Genomic DNA, 17,605 nt, shown 5'->3' with positions numbered 1-17,605 from the left:
GTAATACCTGCACCTTCCTCACAAACAGTCCTGCACAGACTGAGGGATTTTCCTGTCAATATTTTTCTAGGTGGGAGAGGGGGAAGTGGAGGGGAAGGTGATGGGGTTTCCCCAGGAGGGGGAGTGAGTAATTAATTGATCAATTCAATTAATTAGTCAATTAATTAGATATCAAAGTTGTGCTTGTATCTGTGAGAGGGAGGGGGTTGGGGATTTCCCAGAGGGGGGGGGAGGGGAGTTTCTCAGAATGATGGATTATCCCAAGGGGGTCATAAATCAACTGCCCGGGGGACATAACACAATTAGCATTACAATAGATTAAGGGGAAGGGGTGGGGGCCAGAAATCAATCAAGTTTGCCCCTGAATGTAAGCTTGCCCCAGAATGTTTGCTTGCCCTTGAATGTATGCTTGCCCCTGATGTAGGCAAACTGCCAAGTGGCAAACATCCCTGTTATCATGCTGCTACTGATGTCATATTTCAGCAGTATAATTGTCCATGTCTTGGAGCCAGAACGGTGCTACAGTGGTTTGAGGAGCATTATAGTGAGCTCACCTTGATGTCTCAGCGGCCAAATTTTCCTTATGTAAATCCTATGGAACCCACCTGCATCACTACTGGGCACCATCACTGCTCAAGTAAATCAGCAGTTTAAGTGAATAACATGGCCTGTGCGTAGACATCTAATACCACATAGGTCCACATGCCTACCAACAAACTGTCAGATGCCTTATACGCCGGCCGGAGTGGCCGAGTGGTTCTAGGCGCTACAGTCTGGAACCGCGCGACCGCTATGGTCATAGGTTCGAATCCTGCCTCGGGCATGGATGTGTGTGATGTCCTTAGGTTAGTTAGGTTTAAGTAGTTCTAAGTTCTAGGAGACTTATGACCTCAGCAGTTGAGTCCCATAGTGCTCAGAGCCATTTGAACCATTTGAACCATACCTAATACGCGGGATCAGTGATGTATTTCGTTCCAGAGATGAACAATCTAATAAGTAGGTGGTCATATTGTTTTGCTCATCAGTAAATCAGAAAATACATACTGTAATTCTACAGGGAGGTCAGAAGCAGTCTGAGAAGCTTTTAAGGGTGTTGCTGGGTAGGTTGTACTGGGAAATAATTGTTAAGATAAAGTACGATTCGTTGGCCTGCTTATGAGTTAATTAGCTTTAAAATTAGGCAATCAGACCGTTTTGCGCCCAAATTCACGTACCCTGCCGGGGACTGGTCACCAAACATCGTTTAGTTTCCTGAAACCAGGCAAGACAGTTAAACAAAAATTAGATGTGGGACGGTAGTAAGGACCGAAACCGAACCGAAGGCTGAGCAATCTCGTGAGCTGTCATCGGCGCTATGAGAACAATTGACAATACTATGTCGGGCGGGACACCCGATTTTGCGCGCCCAACGGCCTGGTTGTCTAACTCCAATGCCAAGTAGCTCGGAAACGGCGCACAGTATCGACTTTTTTCTTAACTATTGTTTCTCAGCAAAACCTACCTTGCAACCCTCTTACAAACTCTTCAGACTGTTTCTGACCATCTAGTTTAATTTTAAGAGCTATGAGGACTTGTTCAGTAGAAGAGATGTTTTACAGTAGCGAAGATGAACAAGCACTCATAGCTCTTAAGGTATGCACTTCACAGCCTATGTTTAGTGGACTCTCTTCTTGTTTCGGTCCATTATGACACCTCTCAAAATATGGAAAGCAAACAGCTTTCATTAGAAGAGGTTTGTCTCACAGTCTAGCAAAGATATACAAATGCTCTTAGCTCCCAAAGTATGCATTTCAGAGCCCACGTTTATGACACATTTTTCCTTGTTTTGGTCCACACTACTACTTCCGGAACTTCGATGGTGTTCTGGTTCACCCTGTATAATATAATAGTAGTTCAAAGGTTTTGTCTCTTTGGAGATGACGTATTTATTTGATCCAGGGAACTGCGGCAGTCGAAATGTCCGAGTGCATTGTCCCAACTAACGCACCACCTGGTTCAATAACGATTGAGTCACAACTAGTCACTAACACAAATAGATGACACTTGGTAGCAACAATGTCTGGTTAGACGTTATTTCCAAACTGGATACCGTGATTTATTTTTATAACTACCCCTGCCATAGAATGAAGTACTGAAGCAGGATCGTCCTCCCTCGCCGACATAGTGTGACGTTTTTGTGTTGGTGTGGACGATTTTGGAAATAGGAGAATGTTAGCAGGAGAAACTCTATACCTCCTAACTGCTCGCTCTCCTTAAACGCCTCAAAACGAGTCTTCTGATGGATATGTTAACGGTTTAGCCTAGGACATTTTCACACTGTCCGATTATCAGCTGCTGTAGATCATCACATCTCCTCTGTTATATTACCATAAGAATTGGAAATGGCAATCTTTTTATCGACACACACCTCGTTTACGTGTATTAGGAACTTTGTATAAGGAGGTAAATGAACAGCCTACAAATACGTATAAATATAATAAAACTATCATATTGAAACAGTTGTAGGTAAAGGATGTCGTAATCTTCGGTTAACTGGACGGTTATTGGGAAAATTGCTTGTAAAATGCTTCTACAGGCTATACTGATACTGCAGGTAGCCTACGTATGATGGCAGTGTCTTACTGTACTGACGAAGTTTGTCTGTCGTAGACGAAAACGTTTCCTCAAATGCTACGAGTATGCTCGGAGTTGAATAATTCAGAATACTAAATCACTGCACAGAATACAAGAAGAAAAAATACGAATTCGTCTCAAAACTTTGACAAAGTTTTCATAATCTAATCCGAATGAGGAATCTGGCAACATTAGCCGTCGTCTCCACTCCTCTTCTAATGGGGCCATAAAGATACGAGTACCTTAATGACAACCCTCACTGTTGTAGTCGTCAGTCCGAAGACTGGTTTGATGCGGTACTGCACGCTAGGCTATACTATGCAAGCTCCCACATTTCTGCATAAATACTGCAATCTACGGATATCCGCTTGAACATAGTCAAACCTTGGTCTCTCTGTACAATTTTTCTTCCGCCCACATTTCCATCAGCTACTGAAGTGAACATTTCTTGATGACACAGGATACCTACATCTGCATCTACATCCATCCTCTGCAGTCTACTGTGAAGTGCATGGCAGAGGGTACGCCCCATTGTACGAGTCATTAGGGCTTTCTCCTATTCCATTCACGAATGGAACACAGGAAGACTGATTGCTAGAATGCCTCTGTGCACGATGTAATCAAATCTCGTCTTCACTCTCCCTATGAAAGCGATACGTCGGGAGTTGTTATACACTCTCAGGGGAAAAAGTAATCGAACGATGCACCTTGAAGAAATTATCCAAATGGGATGGAAATTGATAGATGTACATGTACATGTGCAGACAAACGGATGATTACAATTTTATAAAAACTGGTCGATGTCTTCGAAAGAAAGAGCTTCACAAACTGAGCAAGTCAGTAACGCGATGGTATGCAAGCAGTTATTCGACTCGGCGCAGATTGATAAAGTTGCTGCCAAATTCTGTCCAACTGGCTTGTTAGTTCGTCAAAATTCGGAACTGGTTGGAGGGCCCAGTACATAACGTTCCAAATGTTCTCAGTTGGGGAGAGGTACGGCGAACTTTCTGGCCAACGAAGGTTGTGGCAAGCACGAAGACAAGGAGTAGAAATTCTCACTCTGCGAGGACTGGCAATATCTTGCTGGAATGTACATCCAGGATGGCTTACCGTGATGGGCAACAAAAAAGGGGTCTAGATTATCGTCGATGCACCGCCGTACTGTAAGCGTGTCGCGGATAACAATCAAAGGGGTCCTGCTATGGCACCCTGGACCATCAATCTTGGTTCCTGGGCCGTATGATGGGCGACAGTCAGGTTGGTATCCCAACGCTATCCAGGGCGTCTCCAGACACGTCTCCACTGATCACTGGGGTTCAATTCGTAGCGCGACAGTTCTACTCCAGTCATGAGATTCCAGGCCGATGACGTCTCTTGTGGCGACCCAGACAGTAGTGGAATACTAATCTGACTGTCGCCCGACAACCAGGAGTGATGGTTTCAGGTGCCATTTCAATTCATAGCAAGACCAGGTTGGTTGTCATCCGCGGTACGCTTAAAAAATGGTTCAAATGGCTCTAAGCACTATGGGACTTAACATCTGAGGTCATCAGTCCCCTAGACTTAGAACTACTTAAACCTAACTAAGCTAAGGACATCACACACATCCATGCCCGAGGCAGGATTCGAACCTGCGACCATAGCAGCAGCGCAGTTCCTGACTGAAGCGGGTACTCTTACAGCACAGCGGTACGTCGAATATATTCTACGACTAGTATTGTTGCCCGTCATGGAGGGCCGTCCTGGGCTTACATTTCAGCAAGATAACTCCTGCTTGTACACGGCGAGACATTCTACAGCTTGTCTCCGTGCTTGCCAAACCCTTCCTTGGCCAGCAAGGTCGACGGATCTCTCCACAGTTGAGACTGTCTGGAGTATTATTGGCGGGACCCTCCAAACACTTCGGGATTTTGACGATCTAACGAGCCAGTTGGATAGAATTTGGCACAACTTCCCTCAGGAGGACATCCAAAAACTCTACCAATCAGTGCCAAGCCGAATAACTGCTTGCATAAGGGCCAGAGGTGGACGAACGTGTTATTGACTTGCTTAATTTGTGAAGCTCTTTATCTTGAATAAAACGTCAATTTTTAAAAAAATTGTAATCATCTGTTTAACTGTACATATACATTCCATCTAGAGATTTCCGTTTGATTTGAACAATTCCTTCGTGGTTAGTCGGTTTTCTTTCCCTTAGAGTGTAATTCACCGAATGTGAATATTTCGGTGGTACATCTATACAGCAAACGGCAGATGTTAAGATATTCGCATTCAGCAAATTTATTTCGAATTAATTTCAAGACGATATCCATTCTGTTCAATTGATCTTACGTCTTTTTCCCCTTCTGACTGGATTACAGTATCATTATGTAATTGTAGCTCTTTGCGGTATTACACGAAAATATTGTTGGAATTTGGTCTCTTAATGGTGAACTCTTATAGCATTTGTTACTGTATTTACAGTACATGCACTCATCAGCCAAAACATAATGACCACTGACCTACTATCGATGTGAACCCGTACAGACGATAGCAGCGTCACCTGGCGAGAAATGACTGCTAGTCAGACACACACACACACACACACACACACACACACACACACACACACCTATGTATTTGCTGTCAGTGTGTCGAATGGAGAAGTCACGCGATCTGTCTGAGTTTGACTGAATGCATATTGTGGTGACCTAGAGACTCGGTATGAGCATTTCGGAAACTACATGACTTGTGTGTTGGAGGAGTCCTGTGGTGAGTGTCTTCAACACGTGGCGAAACCAAGGTGAAACCACATCCAGATGTTGTGGGGTCGGGTGGCCACCCCTCATTACAGATATCGGGCGTCGTAGGGTGGGCAGATGGCAAAAAAGGATAGGTGGCGAACTGCAGTGTAACTGACATAAGACTTTAATGCTGTGCCGAGTACAAGTGTCTGAACACACAGTGCACCGAACAGTCCTAACGATTGGCCTCTGCAACCGACGACGCAAGCACGTGTCAATGTTAACACCACGACATCTGCAACTATGACTCAAATAGGCACGCGGCCATCGGCACTGGAAATTGGCGCAATGGCAGAGCGTTGCGTAGTCTGATGATTTACGATACCTTCTTCATCATGCCGATGGGAGGGCGCAAATCCATCGTCTTCCAGGGAAACAATTCCTTGACACCTGTACTGTGGGACGGAGACAAGCTGGCGGTGACTCCGTTATGCTTTGGGGAATAGTCACGTGGGCATCCATGGGTACAGTGGAGCACCATGACGGCGAAAGAGTATTGTACACTGGTTGCAGATCATGTACACCCCTTCATGACGATCGTGTTTCCCGACGGCCGTGCCAATTTTCCACAAGATAATGCGCCAGGCCACAAGGCGAGGAGCGTGATGGAGTGATTCGAGGAACACAGTGGCGAGTTTAAATTGATGTGCTGACCCAGCAGAGCACCAGATCTGAACCCGATCGAACACATCTGCCATGGGATTGATCGTGGCGTCGGAACTCATTGCCCACCTCCTTGGAATTTACGGGAATTAGGTGACTTGTGTGTGCAGATGTGGGGCCAACTCCCTCCAGCTACCTATCAAGGCCTCATTGCTTCCATGCCACCATGCATCGTCGATGTTATCCGTGCCAAATGTGGACATAGAGGCTATTAGGTAGGTGGTCGTAATGTTCTGGCTATACAATGTTTTGTCCTGCTAGGAAAAAGCCAACAAAAGTTCAATGCATAATAATATAACTAGGTAATGTACTCAGCTTTTAACCTGTTCAAGATTTAGGCTCGTCGTATTCTCTCGGAGCTGATCAGAAGTCCTGTACACGTTAAATAATAAAGTGAAAGTGCATCTTCATGCTATCATTGCACAAGATTTATCCCACATGCTGATTTATCACAACACTAAAAATCTACGTTATTCATCTTTCAGCACTAAGGAGAGCTGCTCCACACGCGCCTTTTTCTTGGTAACAAAAGAGATTTTACAAATAACTGAGACAAAGAAGACACGCATTACACGCACTTTGAAATGTACGGAGAGTTACCGGATGTTTACAATTTAAGTGTAGCTACTCACGGAGGTCCAATGCGGTCTGTAATTATTGTATGGCAGCGAAACTGGTCCATTGTGGTCTGTAATTATTGTATGGCAGCGAAACTATATAGATATGCCAATGCGTTAATGCAGAACCGATTTACACTGGAAAAATTAATTCTAATTGTGACCACTAGGTGCAAATATGGCGCAGTACAACATCTCGTCGACGTCTCCGGTGCTCATACAGAACAAATTACCTAAACAGTAACTAATAATAAAATCAACATTATGCCTTTCTCACGTGTTTGACCTTTTCTGTCCATAGCCCGTTCCTAATCCAGTACATATGGAAACATTTCTATATGTCTTCGTAGCTCCAGATTCGCACCTGGTGACCTAAGTTGGAGCTAATTTTTTTCCAGCACAGATCGATTCCGCATTAATGCATTAGAATATCTACGAATTTTCGCTGTCACACGATAGTTACAGACAACATTGGACATCTGTGACTAGATGCATTTTAGTTAATACCACCCAGTTTATAGTTATGAAACATAACTTTTGAAATTATGGGTAATTTAGTGTTACATCAAGTCAAGTAATTTCTGAATAAGTTAATCATGGATTTGGAATATGAAATTAATTCTTTGTTTAGAGAGCAATGAAGTTTGATTTGACATCACGTAAATTAAATTTTGAAAAAATCGTATTCAAGTGTCATTTGTTATGAATATCAGGAAAAAATAAAAACCAGATTATGTTACGCGTATATACAAGGACGCCCATCTCTGGGGTCAAGGGGGACTGAGCCCCTCCCTCTCCCGCTAGCTCTCACGAAATGGAAAAAAAACGTAGTCTAGTCAGGTTTTTTCTTTCAAGCAAATGATTTAAAATTCAATAATACATATGTTTTAACAGTGTTGGAACTGGAACTTTTTTATGGCTACTTACAAGTCACCGATTGTCTTTCAAAAATACATAAAAAACTATCTGACAAATCCCGCAATGCCTGGGTGCTCATTTTGCCAATTTTCTATTAGAAACGAAACCTTATATGTGCCCTGTAGTAGACTCGGAGTGAGATGATCCTGAACAGTTTCTCTATGCCGGGTGCCGCTGCTTCACGTGTCTGTAAGGCGATTTGCTGTACGTCTCTATGGCAAAGTCTCTTCATAGCTCTACACACCAATTTGTTTTCGCTTACAGTCGTTTAATCTTCGCAGTTGAAACGATCAAAAGCGCTGCCAGGTGTCAAGAATTTCCTTAAGTTGATTCGAGTGTGGGAGTGTCTTAGTAATAAAGTATAAATGAATTTAAACTTCACGCAACTCAGTGTTTATGAAGTCGTATCTCCTGATCTATGTGTCGTACAATGACATACTTGTGTAGGTATATTCAGCCGCATACGTGGATACTGTCTACCCCGCTTTGCAGCGGGAATAAGACCTCAAGCCAATGATGATGATGATGATGATACGTGGATACTGTCTGCGAAATATGTTATGAGTAGAGTCAGTAACACAGAAATAATAAATTTAAACGTCATACACGACGCAGCAGTTTTTCACGAATCTCAGTGTTTATAACGTCATACCTCCTGAACCACGCTTGGTACCATGATATAATTTTGTAGGTGCATTTAGCGGCATGGATGGATGCTGTAAGCTAAATTTGTTGTGAATAGAGTTAGTAGCTAAGATGTAATAAATTTAAATGTCATGCATGTTGCGGCAGTTTTTCATGCATCCATTGTTCATAAGGTTATATCTCCTGAACTATCAGGTGGATGCTCAATACCGCCAGGTCTAGCAACCCCCCCCCCCTCTTCTTACTATTGTATGAGCACCCTTGCGTAGATGCATACTCTGTTTTTAATGGCGATATCATTATAAAGTGAAATTTGACTTGTAACTAATTTTCGAAGCATAACATTATCTCACAGAAACATCCAAATTATTATATTATGGACAAATTTTGAAAGATATAAAATATTGTAAATGCATCTATGTGTAGTATAATTCTGTGAGACGTAAATCTCGTACTTTGTAGCTGAATATCGATGTTCCCCGACGTCGGCTTCTACTAGCCCTTCCATTCATCTATACATGACTAATTCGGAGTCCACGAGAAATGCGGGTCCTGCAACGAACTTGCGACGGCATTCCAATCGTACTTAGTGAACGCTCGGCTCCATGCCGAGCTCGCGGGAAATCCGTATGTCAATGAATAGCTGCCCACTAAAGGCCTTAACGTTCTCGTGTGCAGTCGACAGCTTGCATGCATTTAAACTGGCGGTTAAGAATTGTTAAACTCGTGTGAAATACGCTGGGCAGCCATAGAAACTTGTACACCTGCCTAGGACGTAGACTCGACTAATGTGTGAAGTAGTGCTGGAGAGACTTGACACCATGAACCCTGCAGGGCTGTCCATAAATCCGCAAGACTGCAAGGGGTGAGGATATCTTCTGAACAGCACGTTGCAAGGCAGCCCAGATATGCTCAATAATGTTCATGTCTGGGGAGTTTGTGGGCAGCGGAAGTGTTTAAATTCAGAGGAGTGTTCGTGGAGCCACTCTGTACCAATTTTGGACGTGTGGGGTGTCGCATTATCCTGCTAGAATTGTCCGAGTCCTTCGGAATTCACAATGAACATGAATGGCTGCAGGGGATCAGACAGGATGCCTACGCATGTGTGACCTTTCAGAGTCGTATCTAGAGGTATCAGGGGTCCCGCATCATTACAACTGCACACGCCCCACAGTTTTACAGAGCCTCCACTAACTTGAACAGTCCCTAGCTGACAAGCAGGGTCCACGGATTCATGAGGTTGTCTCCATACTCGTACACGTCCATCCGCTCATTACAATTCCTCCGACCAGGCAACGTGGTTCCAGTCATCAACAGTCCAATGTCGATGTTGACGCAGTCGTCAAGGGTACACGAGTGGCACTTCGGCTCTGAAAGCCCATATCGATCATGTTTCGTTGATGGCCCAGCATTGAAATCTGCAGCAGTTTGCAGAAGGGTTGCACTTCTGTCACGTTGAACGATTCTCTTCTGTTGTCGTTGGTCCCGTTCTTGCAGGGTCTTTTTCCGACCGTAGCGATTTCGGAGATCTGATGTTTTACCGGATTCCTGATATTCACGGTACACTCGTGAAGTGGTCGTACGGGAAAATCCCCACTTCATCGCTACCTCGGAGATGTTGCGCCCCATCGTTGGTGCGCAGACTATAACACGACGTTCAAACCCACTTAAATCTTGACAATGTGCCATTGTAGGAGGAGTAGGCAATCTAACAACTGCGCCAGACACTTGTTGCCTTATGCAAGCGTTGCCGCCACATCGCCGTATTCTGCCTATTTACATATCTCTGTATGTGAATAAGCATGACTATACCAGTTTCTCTAGCGCTTCAGTGTGGTTATCCGCTCCTCTCCAGTGACGGTTAATGATACTGATAAGAGCTGCAATGTCACGTGTAGAACGCACACGCCGCAGCCTGTCTCGCGGGCGCGGTGCGGTTTCTTTGAAGCAACGTGAAGTAGTCTCTGTGATGTACGAGGGTTACTCCAAAAGAAATGCACACTATTTTTTTTAAATCAATTTTTTATTCTACATGTTTGAAAGTTTTACAGTGTGTATTACATCCTTTAGGAACAATATTTTCATTTCTCCACATAATTTCCATCCCTCTCAACTGCCTTACGCCATCTTGGAACCAGCGCCTGTATACCCGCACGGTAAAATTCTGGACCAACCTATTGGATCCACTGTTTGGCAGCGTGCACAAGGGACTCATCATCTTCAAACCTTGTTCCACGAAAAGAGTCTTTCAGATTCCCAAAGACATGATAGTCACATGGAGCCAGGTCAGGACTGTAAGGCGTGTCTTTCAGTGTTGTCCATTCGAGTTTTGTGATCGCTTCCATGGTTTTTTGACTGACATGTGGCCGTGCATTGTCGTGCAACAGCAAAACATCCTGCTTTTGCCGATGTGGTCGAACACGACTCAGTCGAGCTTGAAGTTTCTTCAGTGTCGTGACATATGCATCAGAATTTAGGGTGGTTCCACTTGGCATGATGTCCACAAGCAAGAGTCCCTCGGAATCGAAAATCACCGTAACCATAACTTTTCCAGAAGAAGGTGTGGTTTTGAATTTTTTTTTTTTTTTTTTGGGTGAATTTGCATGATGCCACTCCATTGATTGCCTCTTCGTCTCTAGTGAAAAATGATGGAGCCATGTTTCATCACCTGTCACAATTCCTCCAAGTAATTCATCTCCACCATTCTCGTACTGTTCCAAAAGTTCGCTGCATACCGTTTTTCTTGTTTCTTTGTGAGCCACTGACAACATGCTGGGAACCCACCTGGCACACCCTGTTTTAACGCCAACACTTTCAGTATTCTGCAAACACTTCCTTCCCCTATCTAAACGTAGTGTGACAATTCGTTCACTGTGATGCGTCTGTCAGCAGTCACCAATTCGTTAAATCTCTGCACATTTTCTGGAGTGTGTGCAGTACGAGGGCCGGCCGGAGTGGCCGTGCGGTTCTAGGCTCTACAGTCTGGAGCCGAGAGACCGCTACGGTCGCAGGTTCGAATCCTGCCTCGGGCATGGATGTGTGTGATGTCCTTAGGTTAGTTAGGTTTAATTAGCCCTAAGTTCTAGGTGACTGATGACCTCAGAAGTTAAGTCGCATAGTGCTCAGAGCCATTTGAACCATTTTTGCAGTACGAGGCCTGCCGTTGTGAGGACAGTCCTCAATATTGCCGTGCCAGCTTACATCACGTCACCTGCTTGCCCACCGACTAACTGTACTGCGATCGACAGCAACATCTCCAAACACCTTTTTCAACCTCTTATCGATGTTTTCCACTGTCTCGTTTTCACAGCACAGTAAATCTATGACAGCACGTTGCTTCTGACGAACGTCAAGTGTAGCAGCCTTCTTGAAGACATGCTGTGATGGTGCCAGTCACGGGAACAGGTTGAACTAAGTTTGAAAACAAGCTGAAAGGATGTATCTACACATTGTAAAACTTTCACACACGCAGAATGAAAACTGTATTTTTACAAAAATAGTGTGCATTTCTTTTGGAGGGACCCTCGTACTTGTCAATGATGCACTCAGCAGAGACGATGATACGGAAGCGCGTCTGCTGTGCCGGCGGTACTCGGCTGTGGCATTACGGGGTGATTGGAAGCCTGCTGTTGGGAAAGGGAAGTTGCTGCAGTTCTCTGCTGTTTCTTGCTAAGGGCTCTATACACGCAACAACCGACAAACAGACAAATTAGACATGTGTAGGCGTTTTGACCGACCGACAGACTAACTTTGTCGGGATATCGGGTGGGTAGGACCATCTGACTACCGACCAGTCCAACCTTAACCGTGTCGTATGTAGCGCTGTCGTGCCAACTGCCCGACAAAAGTTCGTCTTTGTCGCTGCGCGCGTGTTTAAATGCTAATCTTTTATAGTACATAACACAGTGCGAGGCGGACGAAACTTTAACGACAGAGTTTCTGGTGAAATTTCAAGATTGCACATGTTTGTGGGACATGTGAAGAGTATGCCAACACAGACGAAAGAAATGAAACACTTGCTTCATTTTTTAACGAACCTAAAATGAACTTTTTTTAACGTTGTTCCAAGATACAGTGACCTAATAGTATTATTATTAGTCGGGTTAGATAGAGCAGTAATCAGTCGTAGAATTAAGTTGCTTTAATATGACATTTTATAGTCACAACGCAGATCAGATATCGACCTGTGTCAGGTCATTATCAATGCTAAAACAAATACAAAAGTATATAATAGAATGTGATTTACAAAAATTATAAGTCCATCACATCGTTGTCTTTTAATGTTAACATTACATACCAGTGCGGAATTGTAGCAGTTGTTCGTGCTCAAGTGAATGATGATTATTATTATTAGTATTACGTAAGCACAGTCATGGTCGCATATAAGTTATTACTTTTTATTTGTGGATGACCGGTCATCCACAAATAAAAAGTGATAACTTACACGCGACCGTATGTTTACTAAATAATTAGAATCCATAATGGTTTCACGTGGAACTTAGAGAGAATATAAGTCCGTCGACCTGATGTATTCCCGTTTTTAGGTTTTATTTCTGGCGCTTATCAGAGAAGAAATATAAAAACGGAAATATCGACATTTAATGGGCGTTAATTCATTAAACGCGCTTGTCTCATTAGAATAGTGTTAAAAAAAATTCCAGTCTACATCCAAGCCCTCTATTATGAAGAGCAAAGTGTAGTTTTTTTTACAGTTCAAACGCTTGCAAAATGCCTCATTTCTTATGTACTTGTCATTATCATGTGTAGTCTATCTTCGTCGAATGTGAAATGAGTTTCTTAAATTTATAGGTCACCTTTTATGCTATGCATATAAATAAATTAATAACGCTTACATTAATATCTTTTGTTTCATTTATTTTGCTTTACCATGATGTATTTCCTCAGTCAATTATAAATCACTTTGCATGTTTCAGGAACCATTTTAGTTAATAATTGAAGGAATGCAACAGCACTGATTTTGAGGCGCACTTAACTTCTCCCACTGGCTAGAAATCGTAATGTAGCTAACAGCCTCTCATTACCGCTTACAGCCTCCCTAATGACTGTATTCTTTTTCGTTAAGAATGGTCTGATGAAGTTCAGCAGCTCCGAAATGCATGTTTCACTCATTCTTAGATAATTACTAAAATCATCGGCTCCCAGCTGCTTTAAGTGACAGGACGCGGGTCAAGTTCTTTCTCTGCATTAGCCACTTCTTTACCCATAGCTTTCCCTCGTTTTTTTTGCCTTGTTCTACATCTACGTCTACATCTACATGAATACTCCGCAAATTGCATTGAAGTGTCTGGCACAGGGTTCATCGAACTACCTTCATAATTGTCGGTTATTCCAACCTCGTATAGCGAGCTGAAGAAACGAACACCTATATCTTTCAGTGCGAGCTCTGATTTCCCTTGTTTTATTATGGTGATTGTTTCTCGTTATGTAGATCGGCGTCAACAAAATATTTTCGCATTCGAAGGAGAAAGCTGGTGACTGAAATTTCGCGAGAAAATTCCGCTGCAACGAAAAACGTCTTTGTTTTAATGAAGTCCACCGCAAATCCCATATCATTTCAGTGACACTCTCTCCCCTATTTCGTGATAACACAAAACGAGCTGTCTTCCTTTGAACTTTTTCGATGTACTCCGTCAATCCTATCTGGTAAGGAACGGACACCCCGCAGCAGTATTCTAAAAGAGGACAGACAAGCGTAGTGTAGGCACTCTCCTTAGTAGATCTGTTACATTTCCTAAGTGGAAATTAAAATGTCGTGTGGTGCCTCTCCTGCTCCAAGTCGGCCCGTTTGACGTCCTATCCCCCCCCCCCCCTTAACAACAATTGCTTCCTCTAAAACAGCTAAAGCAAATTCCTGTTTTTGTTTCTGTGTGAAACAAAACGGGATCTCACGGAAAATAAACAATGAACTTATCATAAACTAGTCACATCAACAGGTCGGTGCTGTGATCGCTGATTGCTGTCGATCGAGACGTGTATAGGTTAACACGATATTGGTCGGTCGGTTGGTCGGCCGGCCGGTAAGTTGTTGCGTGTGAAGGGGGTCTTACACTGCAGCACAGCGGAGGGGGCTGTCGCGATCAGCGGCCCAGCCAATGACAGAGCTCAAAGCAGTGAAGGCACGACGGCGGCGCCCAACGGGCTAGGGATCCGTCAGCGTGTGGCCAGCTGTGCAACGACGCGGTCGCGACTGCAGGTTAATAAGGTAAGGCTGTTCTTAACACGAAAGTTGGTTGCAATATCGCAGTGCTTTCAAACTCACTCATCCAGCCAGCTATAGGGCTCTACAGTTTAAAGGCGCCCACACACACAACTGCAAGCATGCACAAATACAATTTACTATTACGTGTTCCAAAGGCAGTTTGTGCGGGATTGTAGTACGATTAAAATAACTTGACAGATGACAACTGATGCACTTAAGCTGGTTTCCTCCAATCACAGCGCTCAACGTCACGCCCGAACTGTTCGCTGTTGCCAAAGTGCTACAACAATTGGCCAGCTCGCTTCCAATTTCATGTCCAGCATTGTTTGGATCCCCAGCATTTTTATTTCACATTTCATCACACATGATAACCACACCAAAACCAAAACACACACGCGCGAAAACGATGCTTAAATATACTCCTTTGATACACACTGCATCCTTCTGCATAAGACACGATTCAGTCTCATTTACACAGTTATTATGAACACAGATATTGGCTCACATTAGATAAGCTTCCATCGAAATTGCATGAAGCCGAAATTATGAAGGCTGTCAATTAATCGTTGCGAGTGGAACAATAGAGTTACAAACACACTCGAGTTTCACGAAAATAACGGCATGGCGAAGTGGGTAGTGTGTAAAGTTGATATGCTGCAGGTCGAGCGTTAAAACCCTCGTTAAATGTGGAGCTATTTTAATTTTTCTGAACCTAATCAAAATACTTGAATCATCACTTTTTAACTTAATTAGTTTAGTATTTTTTATTTGTAATACTTTGCTGCGTCGTTTTCATCATCGTGTTGACTTTTTTATTTGCTCTTATTTTTCTCCTTGTCATTCTTTTTTCGTTTGGAGTCTGCTTGTATCGGCTTGGTAATGCGGCATCTCGTGTAGCCAGTGTGAGCATAGTTTCAGGCAACCATTGGCAGCGAGAAATTACCGTTTGCTTTTACCGCAAAAACTGAAATTTTGATGCGAAACATGTCCACGCAAACATATCATGAGTGTTTTTGCGCCTTGAGTTTGCTCGTGGGAGTTACCTAAACTCTGTGAACAAAGCGATCATGATTTTAGTTCTGCCACAGATTGTTGATCGCCGTTTTCTTGGATACACTGCACATCGCGAGGTTGTGGTCAGCTTATGGCACGAGTTTAAATTCAGGGCTACGAAACGCATCGTCTGCCACAGTCATTAGTTGCTTAAAATTAGCTGCCGACACAGGATCTCCCATTTCGTCACATCTTGCAGCGACTGTTTCCAACATTGCTCCGCGTTACATATTAATAGCACTTGTGAAGTGAAACGCAGCGTTTGTGTTTCGCCTTAAACTGAGCAGTAGCCGCCCGCAGATGCGGCAACACTGTAGCGGCAAGTGACAGATGTCAACTGCCAAGTAATTTTAATCGGGCTATAGTTAACAACAGCATGATACTGCGTCGATTGGCTGATGTCCGTAGCGTGGTGGAGATGGGAGCCTTAACTTCCTCAGTCCTGAGCTTAGATACTATGAATAAAATGTTTACATTGGTGGTAACTGCGTTGTCCTGGGACGAAATAAGAGTAAAATACCAAATTTAAAAGCTGGCGTGATTCACCAAAATATTGGGCTATGTAGAACATACGGCACACCAAAACTGAAATGTGCTCTTTATCCTAGTTATAAAATGTTTCCAGGAATTGCTTTATTGATTCCATTTATAAACTGAAACTGTGATAAATATACATGTAAGTACACGAAACATTAGTTTACCACAAAATCAGAAAATTTTTCATTATTCTTTTTTTTTTATGGAGTGGATTTTTTTTTTTTTTTACAGATATGGGTTGCATTTGGTGCAATGCACAAATACAAAACCCTGGCTTTGTGACACCTATATCTGGAACAACTTTTATGGGTTTTATTAATCATATCACGTAAGTGGATAGCAGGCTTACGTGTTCTGTGGCGTTTCCTCATTTAAACTGCGTAAACTTTATCATCACATTCTTGCACTTTCTCTTGTGAGTATGGAAGTATAGATCGTTGCCGAAGATGGATCTAGTGCTGCATCGAAAAACAATGTACGGCCGTATCGTTCTAATGAAATACACTTATTCATAGTACTGGGTATGTTACCATACTGCAGTATATTCTGAACACATTTTAGTTCAAAAATACTAAAACAAATTACCTTTGTGCTGACTGTGCGATAAACAGCTTTCTTCGAGTGGATACTGAAGTTACTGTAAGTTCACAGAAAAAAAATGAAGCAAAGAAAACGCGTGGTCCACAGCACACGCTACAATCGGGCACAGCAAGTGTAATTAACTCGCTCAGCGAAAAAAATTAAAGTTGGATGTAGCATGTATAAGGCATAAGGACTGAGGATGTTAAGAAATGACCAACGATTGACATCCCCAACATGAAAAAATTAGCAAAATAAAACTCGTCAAACTACTGCGATATCTGTGAGAACAGGGATTTTTGGACCGAGAATGTCCTTTGCTATAAATGCCTTCAAACACAAAAAAACTTCGAGTGAATGGCCACAAATGCAAGTAGAATTCAAAATGTGTACAAAAATAAGAGAGACTTGTTGGTTTTTCCACTTACAGCTAAACTGTCACCTTCAAATGTAACAAATACCCCGGGCTATGCTACAGTTCAATCTGTCACAACTTCTTACAAACACATGCATACGTCTAGTATACAAAAATTCAAAACAGTTCTCATCAACGTATTGTCATGTCTTATGTAAGTCTAGTAAACACAATCCCGCGAGAAATCGGTGACATATTATAGACAAAGCATCCAACCGACTTTTACAACTATCACACACACACACACACACACACACACACACACACACACACACACACACACAGTTACAAAAATTATACCGAAGTCTTTCGTTGTTCTATAGATTTGCGTAGATAAACAGTTGTTTGGCTTTGAATATGTGAATATCGGACGAGGACGATGTGTTCCTTTTGGCTAGCTTTATGATTGTGATGCGAAAACAGTAGGAACGCTGATTAGTGGCGTAAAAGCAAGTTGATGAAACGAACTTATTTTTACATTAACTCATCTGTGAATTGAATATAGGCCTAACCATGTGATTGATGGCATTATTTCAGTATCAATGGAGAAACTGTTACACGC

At 42.9% G+C, this 17,605-nt stretch overlaps 1 protein-coding gene across 1 annotated transcript in view; it reads left to right on the top strand.

The window, feature by feature from the left end:
- The first annotated feature begins 14,423 nt into the window (after positions 1-14,423).
- The window catches only part of LOC124805290 (myrosinase 1-like), a 237,454-nt gene continuing 234,272 nt past the window's right edge, over positions 14,424-17,605 (top strand). Inside the window, exon 1 of the mRNA XM_047265801.1 lies at positions 14,424-14,462. The gene's annotated coding sequence lies outside the window, so the exon portion shown is untranslated. The remainder of the gene's footprint in view (positions 14,463-17,605) is intronic.

The sequence above is a fragment of the Schistocerca piceifrons genome, chromosome 7 (genome assembly GCF_021461385.2).
Source record: "Schistocerca piceifrons isolate TAMUIC-IGC-003096 chromosome 7, iqSchPice1.1, whole genome shotgun sequence".
Lineage (NCBI taxonomy): Eukaryota > Metazoa > Arthropoda > Insecta > Orthoptera > Acrididae > Schistocerca > Schistocerca piceifrons.
Note: the sequence above shows the minus strand (reverse complement) of the source record. Positions and strands in the feature narration are given on the sequence as shown.